Raw genomic sequence first — 19,445 nt, 5'->3', positions numbered from 1 at the left:
AGACACAGACTGAGTTAAATCCTCAAGACTTCCTGATATCTACAGTCAGATCTTTATGAACATAATGACAGATTAAACACACACAAATGTACCTCATGTGTTACCGAAAACATTCTGATAATGTTTTTTGCAAGTTTTTGACAGACATTTTGTCAGGAATCCTATTGTATCAAATCGAAACTCTCTGATTTGGCATTATGAGAGTAAATAATATTCTGATTAATTTAATGAATAGAAAAAAATGAATAGAAAAAATGTAAAAACTATTTAATGTAATGGTGGTATACTTAAAGGGATAGTTCACCCAAAGATGAAAATTCTGTCATCATTTACTCACCCTCAAGTTGTCCCAAACCTGTATGAATGTTTTTGTTTTGCTGAACACAAAGGAAGATATCTGGAATAATGTTTGTAACCAAACAGATCTCGCCCCCCAATTTACTAATATAGTATTTATTATATCTTACTATGGTAGTCTTACTTTGTGTTCAGCAGAACAAAGACATTCATACAGGTTTGGAACAACTTGAGGGTGAGTAAATGATGACAGAATTTTCATCTTTGGGTGAACTATATCTTTAACTTGATGGAAGAAGTGCAAGTGAACAACTGCTGCTCATCCCACAATGGTTAAAGTCACACAGCACGTGATCTTGCCCGAATGTGACCTCAAGCTGGAACTGCTGGCCTCCTGTCGGCAGTGGCAATGCATCCTGTTAGCCAAAGCTGGGCCATGTGTAACAATGATGGCACAGTATGCATGACGGAAGACAGCATGAGGGCCGATTATTGGTGAAGGGTTTGTGGCCCATACTAGTCCTGCGATCGTCTGGCCCAGATCAGGCTTGTGAACATGGCCACATTCGAAATTGATATATGCATTTTTTTTTTTTTTAAAGAGTACCTAATTTTTAGTTGTTAGAAAGAGATGTTTTTGGCAAATGTACTGAAAATATTTCATAATTAAGCGCAAGACATTTCTAAATTGCTATAATGAGGTTTTACCTAAAGACCTATTAAGAGTGCAGATAACAAAGCTCACACCAGTGGTCTTCAGATCTTTTTATTTGAATAAAAAATATTTGTATTGTTTTTCATAAACCTTTTTTGTTTGCTCAATTTCTTACACACTAGACTTTAGTTCATTATGTTAGCCAAATATAATCCATAAAACAACAATGAATTTCTTAAAACTATAAACACTGTTCTTGTATTTCACAACTCTAAACATAAATATGAAAAACCTACTGAGCATTGCAGCAATACAAGACAAGAAACTTAAAAGCTCTCATTGTGTTTATTACTTCTATGAACTACAATAATGTTTTAACTATATAATTTGAAGGAATGTGAAGGAATATGTGAATTTATAGAGAGAAAGATACACAGGAGGAGTGAGACAAATTTAATTCAATTGATTTGTATTGCAATTTTCACAATTCATACTTCTTCAAAGCAGCTATACATATACAGTTTGTAAGTACCTTATAAAAATTTTGTTGTTGGTCAACAAAATATAATTTTTACTTTAATTACAATGACTTGTAATAAATCACGGGGGTGTTTTACCTCTCATTCTGCAGCATTTGTAAATCAGCACGACTGTCACTAGCAGATATGGACAAGCTGCCAGTACAGAACTGACTATGTTGAGGACAGAGATCTGAGAGTCTGAATGAGACCCTGAAAAAGAGACACACAAGCACTTTATCATGCACTATATCTGAACGAGGGCATATGAAGACATAAATCACTCACAGTTTCATTGACTCTCACCTCTGACTGAGATCCAGCTCTTGGGCGACTCTCCTATCTCTGGGTGTTTGCAGTAGTAGAAACCCTCATGTGACTTTGAGACAGTAGGGATGATCATCTCTGTAGTTTGACTCTGGATGAGTGATCCATCTTTATAGAAATCAGCTCTTAGGCTTGGTGGGCTTGTATATGGATATAAACCGCGTAGAGTCAGATTATCTCTTTCATTCACAGGATAAACAGGACTCTCCAGAATCACACCAACTACAGAAACACAGTAAACATGCAATGTTTGCAAATAGAGTAGCTGACTGCATTGTGAAGCTTTCACTGTTGTGCTGATGACATTTATATTTCCTCGTATATTTCCAAACTGTTGGACCAAACATATATAACTGTTACACTGTCTTCTAAAGTTAAGAACTTGGGTGTTATGTTTGATAGCAGTCTTTCTTTTTTTAATATAATCATATTGTTAGTGTTAACAGCCTTTTTTTCACCTAGTTGCCAAACTATGACATATGCTGTGTACTGGTGAAAAATTAATTCATACGTTCATGACCTCAATATTAGATTATCGTAATGCTTTGTTGGATAGATGTCACACAGGCTCTATGAGCTCCCTTACTAGATCCCAGAAATATGATCACATCAGCCCGATTTTATCATCTCTAAATTTGCTTCCTGTCCAGTCATGAATCAATTTTAAAATTCTGCTTACTTGCAAGATCTAGTTTCACAGTACTTATGTGATTTGAGCAACCTGTGCCAAGTGACTGTTGTGACTTAATGATTAATTGTCTGCAACAGAGTCCTGCATGGGTGCTGTTTAGTAACCCCCACCCAAAGTATGGCGTAAAATGGAAGTTGCGATATTCTTTTCTTCCCTATTGTGACTTATCCAAATAAACAGCTTCTCAAAGAAGAAAAATGTAGGGCGGGAATTTCACAATTGTATGTTTTCGTATTTCAGTGTTTCTGACTGCTCTTTTTCCTTTTTCCTGTGTAATAATGAAACACAGGCTCTTCACATGAATAATGGTCCAAACCAATAGATAAATCAGCTTATAGGTTTAAAAAAATATGGTCATCTAGTCAGGTCATGCTAGGCTCAGAATAGACTAATGTGATTTGTGAAATCTTTCATAGTACAGTTTTGGTCTTTTAACTTTTTTTTGAATTCTTAACTTCATGATTTTGATTTGTGAAATCTTTCACAGTAGCTACAGTTTTGTCCAGTTAACCCTTGTTAAGTCCTTGACATCCTATTCTGATCTGTGAAATATTACACAGTACAGTTTCGGTTTTTCCTTGAATCCTTAACTTCACAATTTTGATTTGTGAAATCTTTCACAGTAGAGTTTTCCAAGTTCACCCTTCCCTGAGTGCCTAACTTTAGTATTCTGATATGTGAAATCTTTCACAGTACAGTTTTGGTCTATTGACACTTCCTTACATGGTCCAGTACAAGTCCTTAACGTCACTATTCTGATTTCACTATTCTTCACTTAAGCAAAACTGTACTGTCACACATCAGAATAATGAAATTGAGGATTTAAGGAAGGATTAACAGACCATACTGTAAAAGACTAGATTTTTTAATTTATAAGCTGATTTATCTAATGGCTTTGAGTGTTATTCAGTGGCTTGTGTCATTATTACACAAGAAAAGGAGAAGAAACACAACAGCGAGAAACACAACAACATGACAATATGCGATTGTGAATTCTTTCACAAATCAGGCTCAAACTAAACATGATTTTGTACAAACCCGATTCCAAAAAAGTTGGGACACTGTACAAATTGTGAATAAAAAAGGAATGCAATGATGTGGAAGTTTCAAATTTCAATATTTTATTCAGAATACAACATAGATGACATAAACTGAGAAAATGTATCATTTTAAGGGAAAAATAAGTTGATTTTAAATTTCATGGCATCAACACATTTCAAAAAAGTTGGGACAAGGCCATGTTTACCACTGTGTGGCATCCCCTCTTCTTTTTATAACAGTCTGCAAACGTCTGGAGACTGAGGAGACAAGTTGCTCAAGTTTAGGAATAGGAATGTTGTCCCATTCTTGTCTAATACAGGCTTCTAGTTGCTCAACTGTCTTAGGTCTTCTTTGTCGCATCTTCCTCTTTATAATGCGCCAAATGTTTTCTATGGGTGAAAGATCTGGACTGCAGGCTGGCCATTTCAGTACCCGGATCCTTCTTCTACGCAGCCATGATGTTGTAATTGATGCAGTATGTGGTCTGGCATTGTCATGTTGGAAAATGCAAGGTCTTCCCTGAAAGAGACGACGTCTGGATGGGAGCATATGTTGCTCTAGAACTTGGATATACCTTTCAGCATTGATGGTGCCTTTCCAGATGTGTAAGCTGCCCATGCCACACGCACTCATGCAACCCCATACCATCAGAGATGCAGGCTTCTGAACTGAGCGCTGATAACAACTTGGGTTGTCCTTGTCCTCTTTAGTCCGGATGACATGGCGTCCCAGTTTTCCAAAAAGAACTTCAAATTTTGATTAGTCTGACCACAGAACAGTTTTCCACTTGGCCACAGTCCATTTTAAATGATCCTTGGCCCAGAGAAAACAGCTGCGCTTCTGGATCATGTTTAGATATGGCTTCTTTTTTGACCTATAGAGTTTTAGCCGGCAACGGCGAATGGCACGGTGGATTGTGTTCACCGACAATGTTTTCTGGAAGTATTCCTGAGCCCATGTTGTGATTTCCATTACAGTAGCATTCCTGTATGTGATGCAGTGCCGTCTAAGGGCCCGAAGATCACGGGCATCCAGTATGGTTTTCCGGCCTTGACCCTTACGCACAGAGATTGTTCCAGATTCTCTGAATCTTTGGATGATATTATGCACTGTAGATGATGATAACTTCAAACTCTTTCCAATTTTTCTCTGAGAAACTCCTTTCTGATATTGCTCCACTATTTTTCACCGCAGCATTGGGGGAATTGGTGATCCTCTGCCCATCTTGACGTCTGAGAGACACTGCCACTCTGAGAGGCTCTTTTTATACCCAATCATGTTGCCAATTGACCTAATAAGTTGCAAATTGGTCCTCCAGCTGTTCCTTATATGTACATTTAACTTTTCCGGCCTCTTATTGCTACCTGTCCCAACTTTTTTGGAATGTGTAGCTCTCATGAAATCCAAAATGATCCAATATTTGGCATGACATTTCAAAATGTCTCACTTTCAACATTTGATATGTTATCTATATTCTATTGTGAATAAAATGTAAGTTTATGAGATTTGTAAATTATTGGATTCCTTTTTTATTCACAATTTGTACAGTGTCCCAACTTTTTTGGAATCGGGTTTGTACTTCAGAATGGAAATCATCAAATCAATCTCAAGACTCAAGCATTATAGACCAAATTTGTGAATAACTTGTCATTTTTGTACACTGGTGTTGTTTTTCATGTTTGCCACATCTCAGAACTGTTACATGAATAACTGAACTTTTTAAACAGGCAATAAAGTGTATTTGTAATCCTACAAATGTAACACTTATATTTATCAGCTGGTTTGAAACAGTTAGTGTGGATGAAATATATAAATCAAATATAATCACCTTCAGTGTGTCCAGAGTGGATGTTTTAAATCAGCACTGAAAACACAAAGAGAAAAACTCATTACAATGTAAGCTGATAAAACTGTTTTATACATCAGACATATTATAACAGTGTATTCTTCTTTGTTCGTGGAAAACCATCATTTTATGCTTAAATGTTCTCAAATGTTCTTATGTTTCATGTGGTTTGTCTAATTTGTCTAGAATTAAAGTCACGTGTATAAGTGCATATGATGATTTGGTGAAACTATGATGTAGCATAAGTTCATATAAAATTTAATCACAAAGATTTGTATAAATGTCCAGCTTCATTTGTCCAGAATAGGTTTTGAGTGGGTTTAAGTTTAAGGAACTTGAGAGTTTTCAGTAAAAAATAAATAAATAAAATAAAAATGAAAAGGCAAAGACATTGTTAAAAATATAATATATCTAAGGGAGACTGACTTCATATGTGTACAGATAAACATAAAACATGATTGATATTTTATAGATTTTGTCATAGCAGAGAAAACTGTTAAGGGAACTTCAAGCCAACAGTCTGATCACAAACAGAGGAATGAAGATAAGCTCTTAATGCCTATTTACAGAACTCTATGTTCCATTCACATCAAGTGCAAACACTGAATGCAATAAAAGGGCTTATAACTTTATATTGCACTTTATGAATTAAACATACATTTCAAAACTGTTGATAACTTGGTTCCCATTCAGTTAGTCACGTTCGACGTTATGTCAATACTGATGCACTGGGGTCTCACTTGGAAGCCCTAATCACCTCTGAGTAGTTTTGGCTACCACACCATGAAAATGTGAAATTATCAGATATTAAAGAGCAATAAACTCACTTTTCTGCTGCACCACACTGTCTTCAGGGTGCCAGGGTGACTGTTGAATGACTATCTGTTTTTTATATGATTTCAGAATGGCTTCTTGATCCATTATACTAAATGACCTTTGACAAACTATATTTTCAAGACAAAAGTCCCCTGGTTATTTAAGTACTTAAAAAAATAATAAGACATAGTCCTTTGATATAACACAGCCAACAATTGTTTGAAAATGCCAAGAAAACAAATATATTTTTAACTTGGTATTTTATATGTTTATTTAAAGATGTAATGGCAAAATCAAAGTCTGGACCATTACGCTGAATGACAATTTTACACTTTGGAACATTATTTCCCCCATATGTTGACATTTTATTTTCACAAAAGTTATTTGAAATATCAAAGTAGACATAATACTTGCATTTAACATGTTTCTTTATGTATATAAAATGACTATTGTCAATGTTATTTGATGCGGGCACCAAAATGAGACGTCTCGTCTTTGGTCCATATATATATGTATATATATATATATATATATATATATATATATATATATATATATATATATAAATCAACTATGCAAAAATAGTGCAAAAAATACACTGTTTTAACCAATGTATAAGCAACTGAATGTTGACATCCCTGCCAAAATAAATACATTTACATTTGCTGTCAACCACAGAACCATATTGAAAGTAAATAAATTAAATAGAGCATTGAAAAATATGCTATAAAATTAAACATGAGAAAAAGAAAACATTTTTGTTGCATTGTGTCTATATGACATCAATCCATTTATTCTGGAAACACTCTGGGACTGGATTTTGGAATCCAGCACCTTGAAGTTTCATGTGTTGAATAAAGGTGTCTCTCATATGCATAAATATAATGTAATGTAACATCCACTGACATATAGAGAAAGAATACATAGAGAGAAAATAATAAAACTCACAGAGCACAAGAGAAAGTTGACTGAGCTCCATACTGTCCCAATAATAACAGATTGTGTTAAAACCTCAAGACTTAATCTACAATATGGGTGTAATGCCAAAAGAGTTTCTGAAAGGCCCCATGAACTGACCTTCATCTGGTACTGACTTTATTTATAAATTTATGGAAGTAAAAAAAAAAAAAAAAAGCAGAAAATAGTGAAAACTGCTTGTTTATCAGAAACCACAACACAAGTATTGCATAACTCATCCAGGGTTTAGGTCTACGTAACAAAACTAGCCCAATGGTGAATCAAAATAACCCAAAAGTAGCCCAATGGCCATATCCCAAATATCAAAATTCAAAATATGCCATTCAAATACAGTCATGCTGTGGCTGTACGAAGCGCACAACAAAGATGAAGGAGACTACAACAGTCTTTATTATAATCCACAAGGCAAACTCAGGAGAACGTTGGACAAAGCACTGGCAAACAGGAACTGAACACAATGAACAAATAAAATAGAAAATATTATATATATTATATTTCAATACAAGCATTTCAGTCAAATATAATTTATGCAATATGTCAAACCTTTAACTCGCATAATTTTTTGATTACTGCATAATTATATATATATTTTTTTTTTTTTTTTTTTTTTTTTTTTTTTTTTTTTTTTTTTTTTTATAAAAACTCCTTTGTTTATTCCAGATAATCATTGTAATTAAGAGATTTAAAACATTAGCTTATACAACCTTAACAAATTAGTAGAAGACATTACTTCGGCAAGCACATAACTTTTACAAGTATAATCAGAGGCACATTTACGGAGCCCCGCACATGACATGCAGGGGGGAAAAAGTAAATCGTGCACACGATTTAATAATTCGTTCCCTTGATTTATCAGAGGTGTAAAGAGTACCTGAAAACCATACTTGAGTAAAAGGACAGATACCTTACAGTGAAAATTACTCCATTACAAGTATTAGAGTATCTGATTTTAACAGTACTTAAGTATTTTACTCGTGCTGAATATAGGCTCAAATATGCACTAGTCCTCGTCACCTGAGAGACATGCCAGTGAAAATAAGAAACAGTTGATTTATAGGATGAAAAATCATGTTTATTTCAAAATAAAACTGAACACCTCAATATTGCAATAAGTGCTCAAAAAGGCCATAAATAAACCAATATCCATCAAAATGATCTTGTCAATATAGCGGATAAATAAAATAATGTTAAGTAAAATTAAAAAGTCAAAGTCTGCTTGCACTGGAAGTGCTGGTTTCGGCCTCATCACCGGCTGCAGTCATGAGTCTTGTTGACAAGTTTAGGTGAGTAAAGGCAAAACGCACAAGACATAGTACCTTCAATGACCTTAGATGCGATATCGCTTCTTTATAGCGGAAATAAACTGCTGCAGAAAAAGTTAGGTGCCATGCAAATTGTAATGTGTAATTGCATTACTCATCACAAATGTATTTGTCAGAGCCACCAGCACTTGCACTCCATTTCCCAGCATCCCTCTGGTTCCTCTCCTGCACTCACTCACCAATCACCTGCACCTGCAAGTCATCAACACTCATCAGCACTCCCTATTTAAGCAGTCACCTTTCTGTCTCGTCTATGGATAGCACACTGTCATATGAACCTTGGACTCCTTACCTGCCACTTCCAGATCCTCCGTTGTTCCTTTGTCTGTTCTCCCATCTGCTTCGCTCCATACCTGCAAAGAGACATTAACTAGTGATGGGAAACCGAGGATTTCTGAAGCGTTTGAGGCTTTCATCAAATTGTACCGAAAAAAGGTTCATTACTCGAAGCTTTTAACACAGTGCGCATTAGCGACATCTGGTGGTCAGACTTGTTTTCTGCACCATATCTAAATCATCGCGGAGCAGATCTACGGTTTGAAAAAGCACGTGACCAAACAAAGCGTCGGAAGTCCGTGACATACGGAATCACTCTTGTCTTGGATCAATACAGTTCTATCTAATCTAAATTAATTTGTGACAATGAGAGACCACAACTCGTGTCATCGTGTCACGAAGCTTCAAACGACATCAATCACATGGTATTGTCATTTCGATACAAGCATCGGTACAGTGTGTGATACAATAGTGCTTTGAAAACTGCGTCGGAGCCCCGGTATCAACCGTCCCATCACTATCATTAACCATTACTTCTTCAGCTAAGTGACTATTCAACGTGCTTGTGTGCTATTCTCACCTGCATCATCCACCTGCCAGTTTCCGTGCCTCTGTTCTCAATGAACTACCTGTTTAACACTTACCTGTCTGCCTTCGTCTGTGTCCCTGACAGTATTGGAGTAAAAATTACATTTACTTGCTCAAAAATGTAGTCAAGTAGTGAGTAAAAGTTGCCAATATCTTTGATACTCAGTACAACTACAAAGTAGCCAAAAAGATACTTAAGTACAGTAACTAATTACATTTACTCAAATACTTTACACCTCTGCGATTTATAAATCGTGCACATGATTGAGCGAATTGAGGGATCGAATTAGTAAATCGTGCATTTCATTTGCGGGATCGTACACTCTTTGAAGAGATTGAACCTTTGCAGTTCAAAACAGAACTTTAAAGTGCAAATATGAACTTTTAACTATAATAAAGGTTCAAAGTTGAACCTATAGGTTCTATAATGATCCATTGATTATTTGGCACATGTTGTGCAGTTCATTTTAGAACCTTTGTTGTGGCAGAAGGGTTCAGATAAGATCCTGGTCTGTTGTCAAGGTTCCTTTATGAAGCTTATAAGATGGACTGTAAAAATGTAACTATTTTGTTATTAGCTGGGGCCCTTGCTTTGCTTTTAGCCCCTGAACATACTGAACATGGACAAGAATGGAACTTTTTTATTTTTACAGATTCAAAAAATTGCCTTGAAGCACTTGAATAATTAAAGACACTCCATAATTGTTCAGCTGTTAGTTTAAAAAGACGTACAATTATAAGCAAAACTACAGCCCTGAAATACCCCCTGCTTTCAGGTTGATAAATACATCATTTTATATATATATATAGAGAGAGAGAGAGAGAGAGAAGTCAATAAATTATAAATCAGTAAACCTTCAAAAAAAAAAAAAAAAATTAACTGTAAATTGTAAAGTGAACTACAAACCTTTTCTCTAATTAATTTGTTTTAATTTTACATTATTTTCATTTCTTTCTTTTGTTTTATGAAGATATAGGCTAGTCTATTGAAACATCAGTGTTACGTTTTACCCCTTATAACACTCTATAACAATCAGGCTATTAATTAATTCCTCTTGGATTCTTATAGTAAAAATGCCATCCAAGAAGTAGTATTATTAATAATAATAATTATATTAATTATTATTATTTTATTATGCATAACAACAGTACTGTTCTGATTATTTGCGGAAACAAAAATACAGTTACATTTTTCATTTTTTTTTCATAGTAATAATAGTAATGTGTATACCTATTATTATTATTATTATTATTATTATTATTATTATTATTATTAAAAATGTATTTTTGTTTCCACAAATAATCAGAACACATAATCCTCAAAAAAACATTTATTTAGGAGATATATATATATATCATTTATTTTTTTAGCCACTTTAATTCTGCCAACAGGCCTACTGTCTTATTAACAATTCATTAGCAATTTTATTTCACTTAAGTGGTGTAAATGTGTAAATAATCCATATTAAATTCATGTTATTTTCATTTTGTGAATTAAATTGTGAAATTTTTATTCTGTCTATACAACGTAAATCACTGAATCTTCAATGGTCTGTCTCGCGCAAAAACCGTTTAAACCGTTACTTTGTTGCGCGAGACGTCAGCAGATCGACTAGACTAGAGGATCGACGGGAATATTTTAGGTAAGACAAAATAAAATGTCAAAATAGTTATAAACCTTCTTGATATCTGTGATAATATAATGAGTGTAGTGTCATAAGGTTGGAGCTCATTGTGCGACTCTTTTTATAGGCAGTAAGATCGCAAATTTGATTGGATTCAGAACTTTTAAAAAAGGTAAGCAAATTTGTTATTTGTTATAACTTGTGTTATTTGTTATATTTGTTTGTTTGTTTTATCTCTTTTTTTTTAATGTTAGTAACAAGATAGTAATAAGAGTGTTTATGATTCGTTGGCTATATGGATATAACTGTATGCAGGCCTAAGATACAATCTTTTTAATTATCTACATCAGTGGTTCTCAACTAAAATTCATTACTAATTCTTGCTAATTTACTTTATTCAGTTTCCTTTTAATTTTTAGTTAAAATAAAGAAATGTATAAAACCAAAAAGATTTAAAACTCCCTAGGGTTATTTTCGCGCAATTGCGCAGGGAAAACTAACCTTCTAACGTCCAACCAGTAAACCAGTATAACCGCTTTGAACGCAGAAAACTTAACAGCATTGACATTTATCGTGGCAAGTTTACTGACGACTTCAGAGACTGAACATTGATTTTTTTTATGTTTACAAAGGTAAACATGTTAATATAAGCAGCTGTTGTTTTTATGAACGTTAAAGTAACTGAAAATATAAAAATTTGGTTATATATATATATATATATATAAATTGGTTGTATTCCTAAATGTTTTACTCTTAAAGGGATAGCTCACCCAAAAATTAAAATTCTGTTTAAAATTGTTCCAAACCTGTATGAATTTCTTTATTCTGCTGAACACAAAGAATATTTTGAAGAAAGTTTGTAACCAAGCAGGAAAAAAATAATACTATGGTAGTCAATGGTGCCCCAGAGCTCTTATTAACATTCTTCAAAATATCTTTCTTTGTGTTCAGCAGAATAAAGAAATTCATACAGGTTTGGAACAACTCGAGGTCGAGTAAATGATGACAGAATTTTCATTTTTGGGTTAACTGTCCCTTTTAACCCTCATGCACTTGTAGCAGTTTTACTCTGGTTGTGTTTTGTTGTATTCAATGAAGACAATACGGGTGGAGCAGGTCTCAGGATGTTTTATTCTGAAGAAGCAGGTCTGCAGAAACACACAGAGCACAATTAATTTTTTTGGAATACACGTCTCTCCCCTTCGGTTCATCCATACAGCATGGAGAAAGCAGCACTCTCTTTTGAAGAGCGAGAGAAAGCACAACCGACCTCGTCAACAGCAAATGTGCTTCTAAAGATGGCGCTGTTCGCACATTGCACGAGTTATCATGTGCGTCACCAATATGTGCCCCATAAAATATTCTGCATGAACAGTTCCTACTAGAATTAATTATGTTATGCCCATTATGATTCTGAACACAAACATGAAAATAAAAAAATTAAGTTTTGATGAAGTTCATTAACATTATACTTTATATATTGTAATATTTGAACCAGCTACACACTGTTCGATTTCAGGTCACAGTCCAGGTCAAATTGACCCTGTTTGGATTCAATACAATTCCCCAAAAATCACATGATGAAAAAAAAAAAAAAAAAAAAAAAACAAGCAATACTTTTCACACATTACAAAGAATAAATATCTGAATTTATGATTTATAAAAAAAAAAAATTAACTATTATTTTTAAGACTGCCCCTCCCCCCACTCATGGGACATTTACCATTATACATTTCTATCAATAATATCTTAGTCTAAACCTAAAGTAATCTTGACAAACTTAAAAAAAAAAAGAAAAAAGAAAGAAATTACAGCAATAGATACATAACAATAGATTATTCATTTGTGAAGCAGTGCCAAACTTGAGTCTGTGCTCTGAAGTATTCATTGTAACAATTTAAGTTGAAAAAGTCATTTTCAAGTCTATGCTCAAAAAGTGGGACAGACAGTTTTGTATTTTGGGTCTGTAGTTGCTTTTGAATGGCTGTCTGTATGGGTGAAATTGACCCACGAACAGCAAGATTGTATAAAATTTCTGTATGCACATTTCACAACACATCAGTGTTTTGAAACTTTGCATGCATGTTCATCACCCTAAATGAGAAAAGTCACAAAATTTTAAGGAAAAAAAAAAAAAAAAAAAAAAAAACATTTAATTGTATTTCAGATAGATTTAAAAAAAGAAATGATAGCTCATTTTTACCATATGTGGCTGACAAAATATTTTTCTATATTGAAATGTCACTAAATTTCAAGAAAAAAAAAAAAAACATAGGTTAACTGATATTTTCGAAAACTCAAAAATCAAAATGGGTCAAATTGACCCACAACAGTTGTAAGGGTTAAAAAAGAAAATGTAAATACTATATTATAAGCTCAAAAGAGTGCACAGCTTTGAGAATTTACAGTCTCGTCACAAAAATCAGTACAAACATAATAGGCTTCCAGCACCTTCAAGTGCTTGGACCCCTAACTAAAGGTTGAGAACCACTGCTATATACCTCATTAACATTTCTTCTATCCATAGATTCTGATCATGATTAATTGTTTATCCCCATATCAAAGAAATCTTATATGATATCAACACATTGTTCTCTAAATTTTAACACTTTTCTGTATACAGACTGAAATAAAGATGGGCACAGAGGTGATTCAGTGGACAATCCAAGATGTGGCTAATTGGTTGACTGCAAACAGTTTCCAGGAATTTATCCCTACATTTCAAGGTTAATCTGACAGAAATGCCCACTCTCTTTAACTGTCCACTATGCAGCAAACAAACATTCTCCCTAATTAAACAGATTCGACATATTGGCCTTTATCATCAAAATGAACCAAAATTTGAATTCACATGTGGATTGAACGGTTGTGGCAGTCAACAAAACCTTTAGTTCCTATAGATCACATACTTATCGCAAACATAGAGACCTTCTTTCATTGGTCAGTGAAGAAGGGGACGTTTGTGATGATGAGCATTGTAACTCAGAGGAACATACGGAGGACTTTCATGGTCTTGAAGAGGAGTTGCCTAACACTAATGTGGAGGACATTGCTAACTGCAGAGAGTTTAGAACAGAAGATTTACTTGCAAACCTCAAGCGTAATCTTTGTCTTTTCATTTTGAAATTAAGAGAGAAGCATTGTATTGCTGCCACAGTTCAGTTCAGTATTGTGGAGAACCTGCGAGTCATCTTTCAGGAGTTCACCACTCATTATGCTGAGATTATAAGATTTCATCTTCAACAACAACATCAAATTGACACTGATGCTGATGACGATTTATCTGAACTACTTAATAAGCAAAATGTGTTTGATGAATGCCTTCGACAGATCAGTAGTGAATGGATGCTTGAGCACTATTGTGAAGATGAACTTGAATACATTGCACCTGTACAAATTCCGCTGGATCAAACAGAACATGGTGCACATTTCCAGTACATACCTCTCAAGGTAAGAAAGGTTGCTCAGAATGAGGATGTGTGGGCAATGCTTAACCAAGAGAAAACACCCAAACATCAGGATGTTATGGAGGACTACACTGATGGAGACCAGTTCAAAAGTTGTGAGCTTTCTTCCTTTCCGAACGTACGTCTACATTTCTACATCGATGAATTTGAGATTGTTAACCCTTTAGGCTCTAAAAAGGGAAAACATAAACTGACAGCTGTGTATTTTAAACTCGGAAACATTGATAAGAAATATGCATCAAAACTTGAGAATATTTACCTTTCATCATTAATCAGACATCGGTATATTGAAGAAGATCTTACCAACTATAACAATCTGTTTCAGCCTTTGATTGAAGAAGTGATATGTCTTGAGACCGAGGGAGTGACTCTGTCATGTAATGGGGAAAGCAGAAGATTCTATGGCACAGTAGTCACCATCTCAGCAGACAATCTTTCAGCTCACTCTTTGATTGGGCTGAAAAGAAATTTTTCACATGGGAGAATATGTCGTTTTTGCATGGCCACAAAAGAAGACATCACTACCAAATTCAAAGAAGAGGACTTCACTCTAAGAGACTCTAAGAGAGTGTTAACTACAGATATCACCTGCAGGCTGTCTGTGAAAAATCCTGATAATGGGTCTGTTTATGGTATGCAGAGAGAGTGCTGTTTCTCATCTCTTAACTATGCTCCTACAGTGATAACTCACTTGTTTCCACCTGATGTGATGCATGATATTTTGCAGGGAGTTATTCCTAATGCTCTCAGATGGATTCTTCATCAGTTAATCCAGGATAAACACTTCACCCTAGATCAACTGAACTTTGAAATTGAAAATTTATCATATTCTGTAAATGACAAAACATCTAAGCCACAAATCTTGACGGAAAGAATGTTGCGAAGCAAAGGTCAACTCTCTGGTAAAGCTTCAGAAACCTGGACATTGTTTCGACTGCTACCACTAATGGTCGGATATTATGTACCTCCAAACAAGCATTGGAACTGCTACATTTTACTGCGCGAAGTGGTAGATTTGATCATGGCCCCAGTGGTTAGAAGATCGTGGATACCCTATCTTGAGGAGAAAATTACAGAGTTTTTGGCAACATTTCATGAACTCTTCCCTGATGGTGTCATTCCAAAAATGCATTTTTTAGTGCACTATCCTTCACTTATGCTGAAATATGGGCCATTACTTCATTTGTCTTGTATGCGGTTTGAGGCAAAACATCAGTATTTCAAGAAAGTGTCTACTGTTGTTTGCAACTTCAAGAACATCACCAAATCACTTGCTAGAAGGCATCAGCTGAGACAATGCTGGGAGTAAGCTAAGAAGAAAAGCATTGGATATGAAGTGTGCCATGCCTCAGGAGCTTGTGATGTACCATCAAACACCCTGCCTTCTTTAGTATTGGCCACACTGGAATCACAGATTGGAAGACCTCTGTCAAATGAAGTCCTACAAAAAACAAATTCCATCACAGTTAACAATACAGCTTATAAAACTGGAGAATGCAAAGTGATTGACACTGTACACACTGAAGAGATTCCATTATTTCTCAAGATCAAAGCAATATATGGACACAGTGGTTCGTGGTACATGTTTGGAAAAATACTCATTCCATTCAAATTTGACAGTCATCTCCATGCATACAAAGTTACCGAAACATCTTGGTGTGCCCTTGAAGTAGGGAAAGAGTTAGCTTTCCATGGACTGGACACTTATAAAAACCTGGAAGGAACTCTTTTGATCCCCTTGCGACATTGGATTACTAAACATTAGAATGTGTATGTGCATTTATACACAATTCCTAATGCAGTTTGGTGGAAAATGTTGTACTCCTATTGACTCTTCTTGTTTTTACAGAGAATGAAATTGATGGGGACACTTTTGTGAACCTAACTGAAAATATGATATCAAAAATATTTCCAAAAATGAAGGATCAAGTTAGATTTATAAGATTACAACAAAGCCTAAAGACTGAGATGCCCTCTAAGACCACACACACCGATCATGAGTAAGTATGTTACACCTATATTTTAAGTACAAAGTATGTAGACAAGCCCTACTAATTTCTGAGTACAAGATTTTCAGACACAACCACTGAGTTTTAATCCCAGTATATATGCATTACTACCAATTCAAATCTTAACAATATCAAAAAAATAAAAAAATATTTTGGTGTTTGTAACATGCACCTCGCTGTAACATTGTCACAGATTCACCCAACACACCCTCAGCACCAGGTCCTCCAGCTCTTCCCACTCATTCCCAATCACCGAGTACTGAACTGCCACACCTGTTACACCCTCATGAAGCACCACATATAAGCACACTGTTGTGAAACATCGCAAACACATAATATTTTTCAACTGAAGAAATCTCTTATTTGTACATTTAATAGCGTACCAGATAATGCTGGTTAGACTGAATAATTAAACACTTACAGTGTGCAATGACGCACACGGTGGAATTCACCATACAATCTCAACGTGCTCCAATCACACAACATTGTCCCACCATACAGTCTCAATCTGAACAATATGAGCAATATATGCCGAAGATACAGTTGGTTGACGGTAACCCACTTTGACTCAATTATTTACAATAATGCGCACCAAATTTCTACCTTCTTCTTTACATTGCCATATCAAATCTTGTGTTAGTTTCCCCAAACAAGACTTCAGAGATTGAACCACGCCTACTCGGTAGACGCAACACTTGAACAGAATGCTGCACAACTATTATAATGTAATAAATCAGCTTGAACATGACCTTTTGCATACCAACGCTTTAATAAAGAACTGTTACTTTTACCTTTGTGTCTCCTCTCCTGTGTTGTGATAAACATACAAACATAACACTTCTCTGAAATCTTTTTCTGTAGGACTTCAGTTGGTATTTCACATGGCCCAATCTCAAAAAAGAACATTGCCCAAAGTGTGGCCAGCAAATTATCAGCTGCCCAAATTTCCATTGGCAATACAAAAAAAAAAACTTGATGAGGAGAGCAGAGATTTTTTTTTCTCCAACAGGACGGAACAAATGGAGATCGAAAGTAATTCAAACTCTGTTTGATCAGATGTGCACATATACATGGTAATTGTATAGCATAATTAATAGCATAAGCATAATAGCTTGATTTTAGAGCATGATTGAGGCCTATTTTTTTCTATCTCTTTTTTTTTCCCAGGTATCCAACAAGTGAACAGTACAACAAGGTGTGTTCAGCCCTTGTTACTAAATACAAATTCTTGAGAGACAGGACAGGAAGGGGATATGTAAGAACATGACAAGAATTTTTCAATTTCATAAACCCTTAAATACTTCTTTGATATTATCTTGAAGGTGATACATGTTTAATTAATAGTGTTATTTTTCCATTTAAGGAGTCATGGCATGAGATTCTTAAGAACAAATTTAAGAAAGAAAGATCACCCTTGGTTGACATTGAAGAGATAAACAGTATTCGCAGCAGATTTAGCAGAGTAAAGAACAATTCTCCAAGCATCCAACAGACATCTGACACCAAGAAGGCAACTAATAAAGAAGTAAGCCAAATGATATGACACCTTAATGGATATTTACAGTAATGGATGTCTTTATTTATTTATTTATTTTATTGTTTTTTTTTTTTTTTTAGACTGTGGATCTATCTGTAATCCAAGACATGTACCAAAAGAGACAAAGGTCTGAAGAGGTAAATAGAATAATCTTCAGGATTTAAGAATAGGTCAAAGTATACTGTTATTAAATAAGTGCATGTGTTTTTGTGGATAGAGTGAATCAGGAGAAGATGAATACAGCATAGGGATCCACTTGGAGAAAATGAGAACAGAATGCTTGAAGAAGACACCAAATGTCCGCCTTTTACAAGACTGCATGGCACGGACAAGGAATGAGAGGGCAGACTACATGAAACATCACTCCACAAAAGAAATACTATCACGATATCCAGCCCTTAAAATCCCCTTAATTGTGAGTAGAATTGTATTCCAAATTATGACTTCAAAGCAATGAACATTTGAACATTTTTTTTTTTTTTAAATATATATATATATATTTATGGATAATAAATATACAATTAACAATTAACACTAACATATAGTATAATATCCATGGATATTTTCACAATTTTACATTTAAGGTCTCTCAATGGCTGCTGCTATCCTGCTGCTTCCACTTTTATTCAAGGAGAGTCCGAGATCTCTATATCTTATCAATGAGGTATAGTAAACTTATAAAATTTGTTTTTTTATGCTCCTTCTTTTTAAATGTGTGCAGTGGCGCAGGTATGACATCAAAACCCCACACCCTGGTTCCCAAGATTTTCCTATGGGATTTTATATATATATATATATATATAATATTTTTTTTTATTTTATTTTATTTATTTTTTTTTTATTACTAAAATAGAGCCTGTGGTAAACATAATTTGATGACACTGACATTTTGTCACCCATACCGAAAACGTTTCTAATAAGTTACTATATGAAACAGTGTGCATGTGCAATTTACAATGTAGAACAAAACGTCAAAGTATCTTCAAGTTTGAGTCACCATGTTTAACACAGGCTTTATTTTACTCATATGTGACCCTGGACCACAAAACCAGTCATAAGGGTCCATTTTTTGAATTTGAAATTTATCTGAAAGCTAAATAAATAATCTGTCCATTGATGTATGGTTTACGGAAGCCCTAAACGGCCATGGATTATTATTTTTTTCTATCTTGTTTTGTCGTGATCACAACTTAATTTTCTTGTGATCTCGAGATAATAAAAGTTGTTCTTTGGCCTTAATGCTTGCGTTGCAGTATTTTGAGTTGTATGTGGGGTCAAGTTCATTGCCTGTTGTGGTCTTTCAGATCATAACCCATTTGTTTTTCCTGTCCTATATGCATAATTCTAACCAACAAATAATGTGCTGGGCATTAAAAATACAATGTTTAGTTCTATTTAGAAATTCTGTAGAAAGGAAAAGATAGTGTTTCGGTGGTTTAAAATGGTTAAACA

General features: G+C 34.6%; 1 long non-coding RNA gene across 1 annotated transcript; it reads left to right on the top strand.

The window, feature by feature from the left end:
• Nucleotides 1–15,064: 15,064 nt before the first annotated feature.
• On the top strand, nucleotides 15,065–18,845 carry LOC127510121 (uncharacterized). The gene is made up of 5 exons (XR_007929494.1): nucleotides 15,065–16,217; nucleotides 16,297–16,447; nucleotides 17,318–17,529; nucleotides 17,624–17,711; nucleotides 17,820–18,845. It is a non-coding gene; the product is annotated as an uncharacterized LOC127510121 (long non-coding RNA).
• Nucleotides 18,846–19,445: the final 600 nt, after the last annotated feature.

The sequence above is a fragment of the Ctenopharyngodon idella genome, chromosome 3, assembly GCF_019924925.1.
Source record: "Ctenopharyngodon idella isolate HZGC_01 chromosome 3, HZGC01, whole genome shotgun sequence".
NCBI lineage: Eukaryota > Metazoa > Chordata > Actinopteri > Cypriniformes > Xenocyprididae > Ctenopharyngodon > Ctenopharyngodon idella.
The sequence above is the reverse complement of the archived record's forward strand: the minus strand, read 5'-3'. Positions and strand labels throughout refer to the sequence as shown.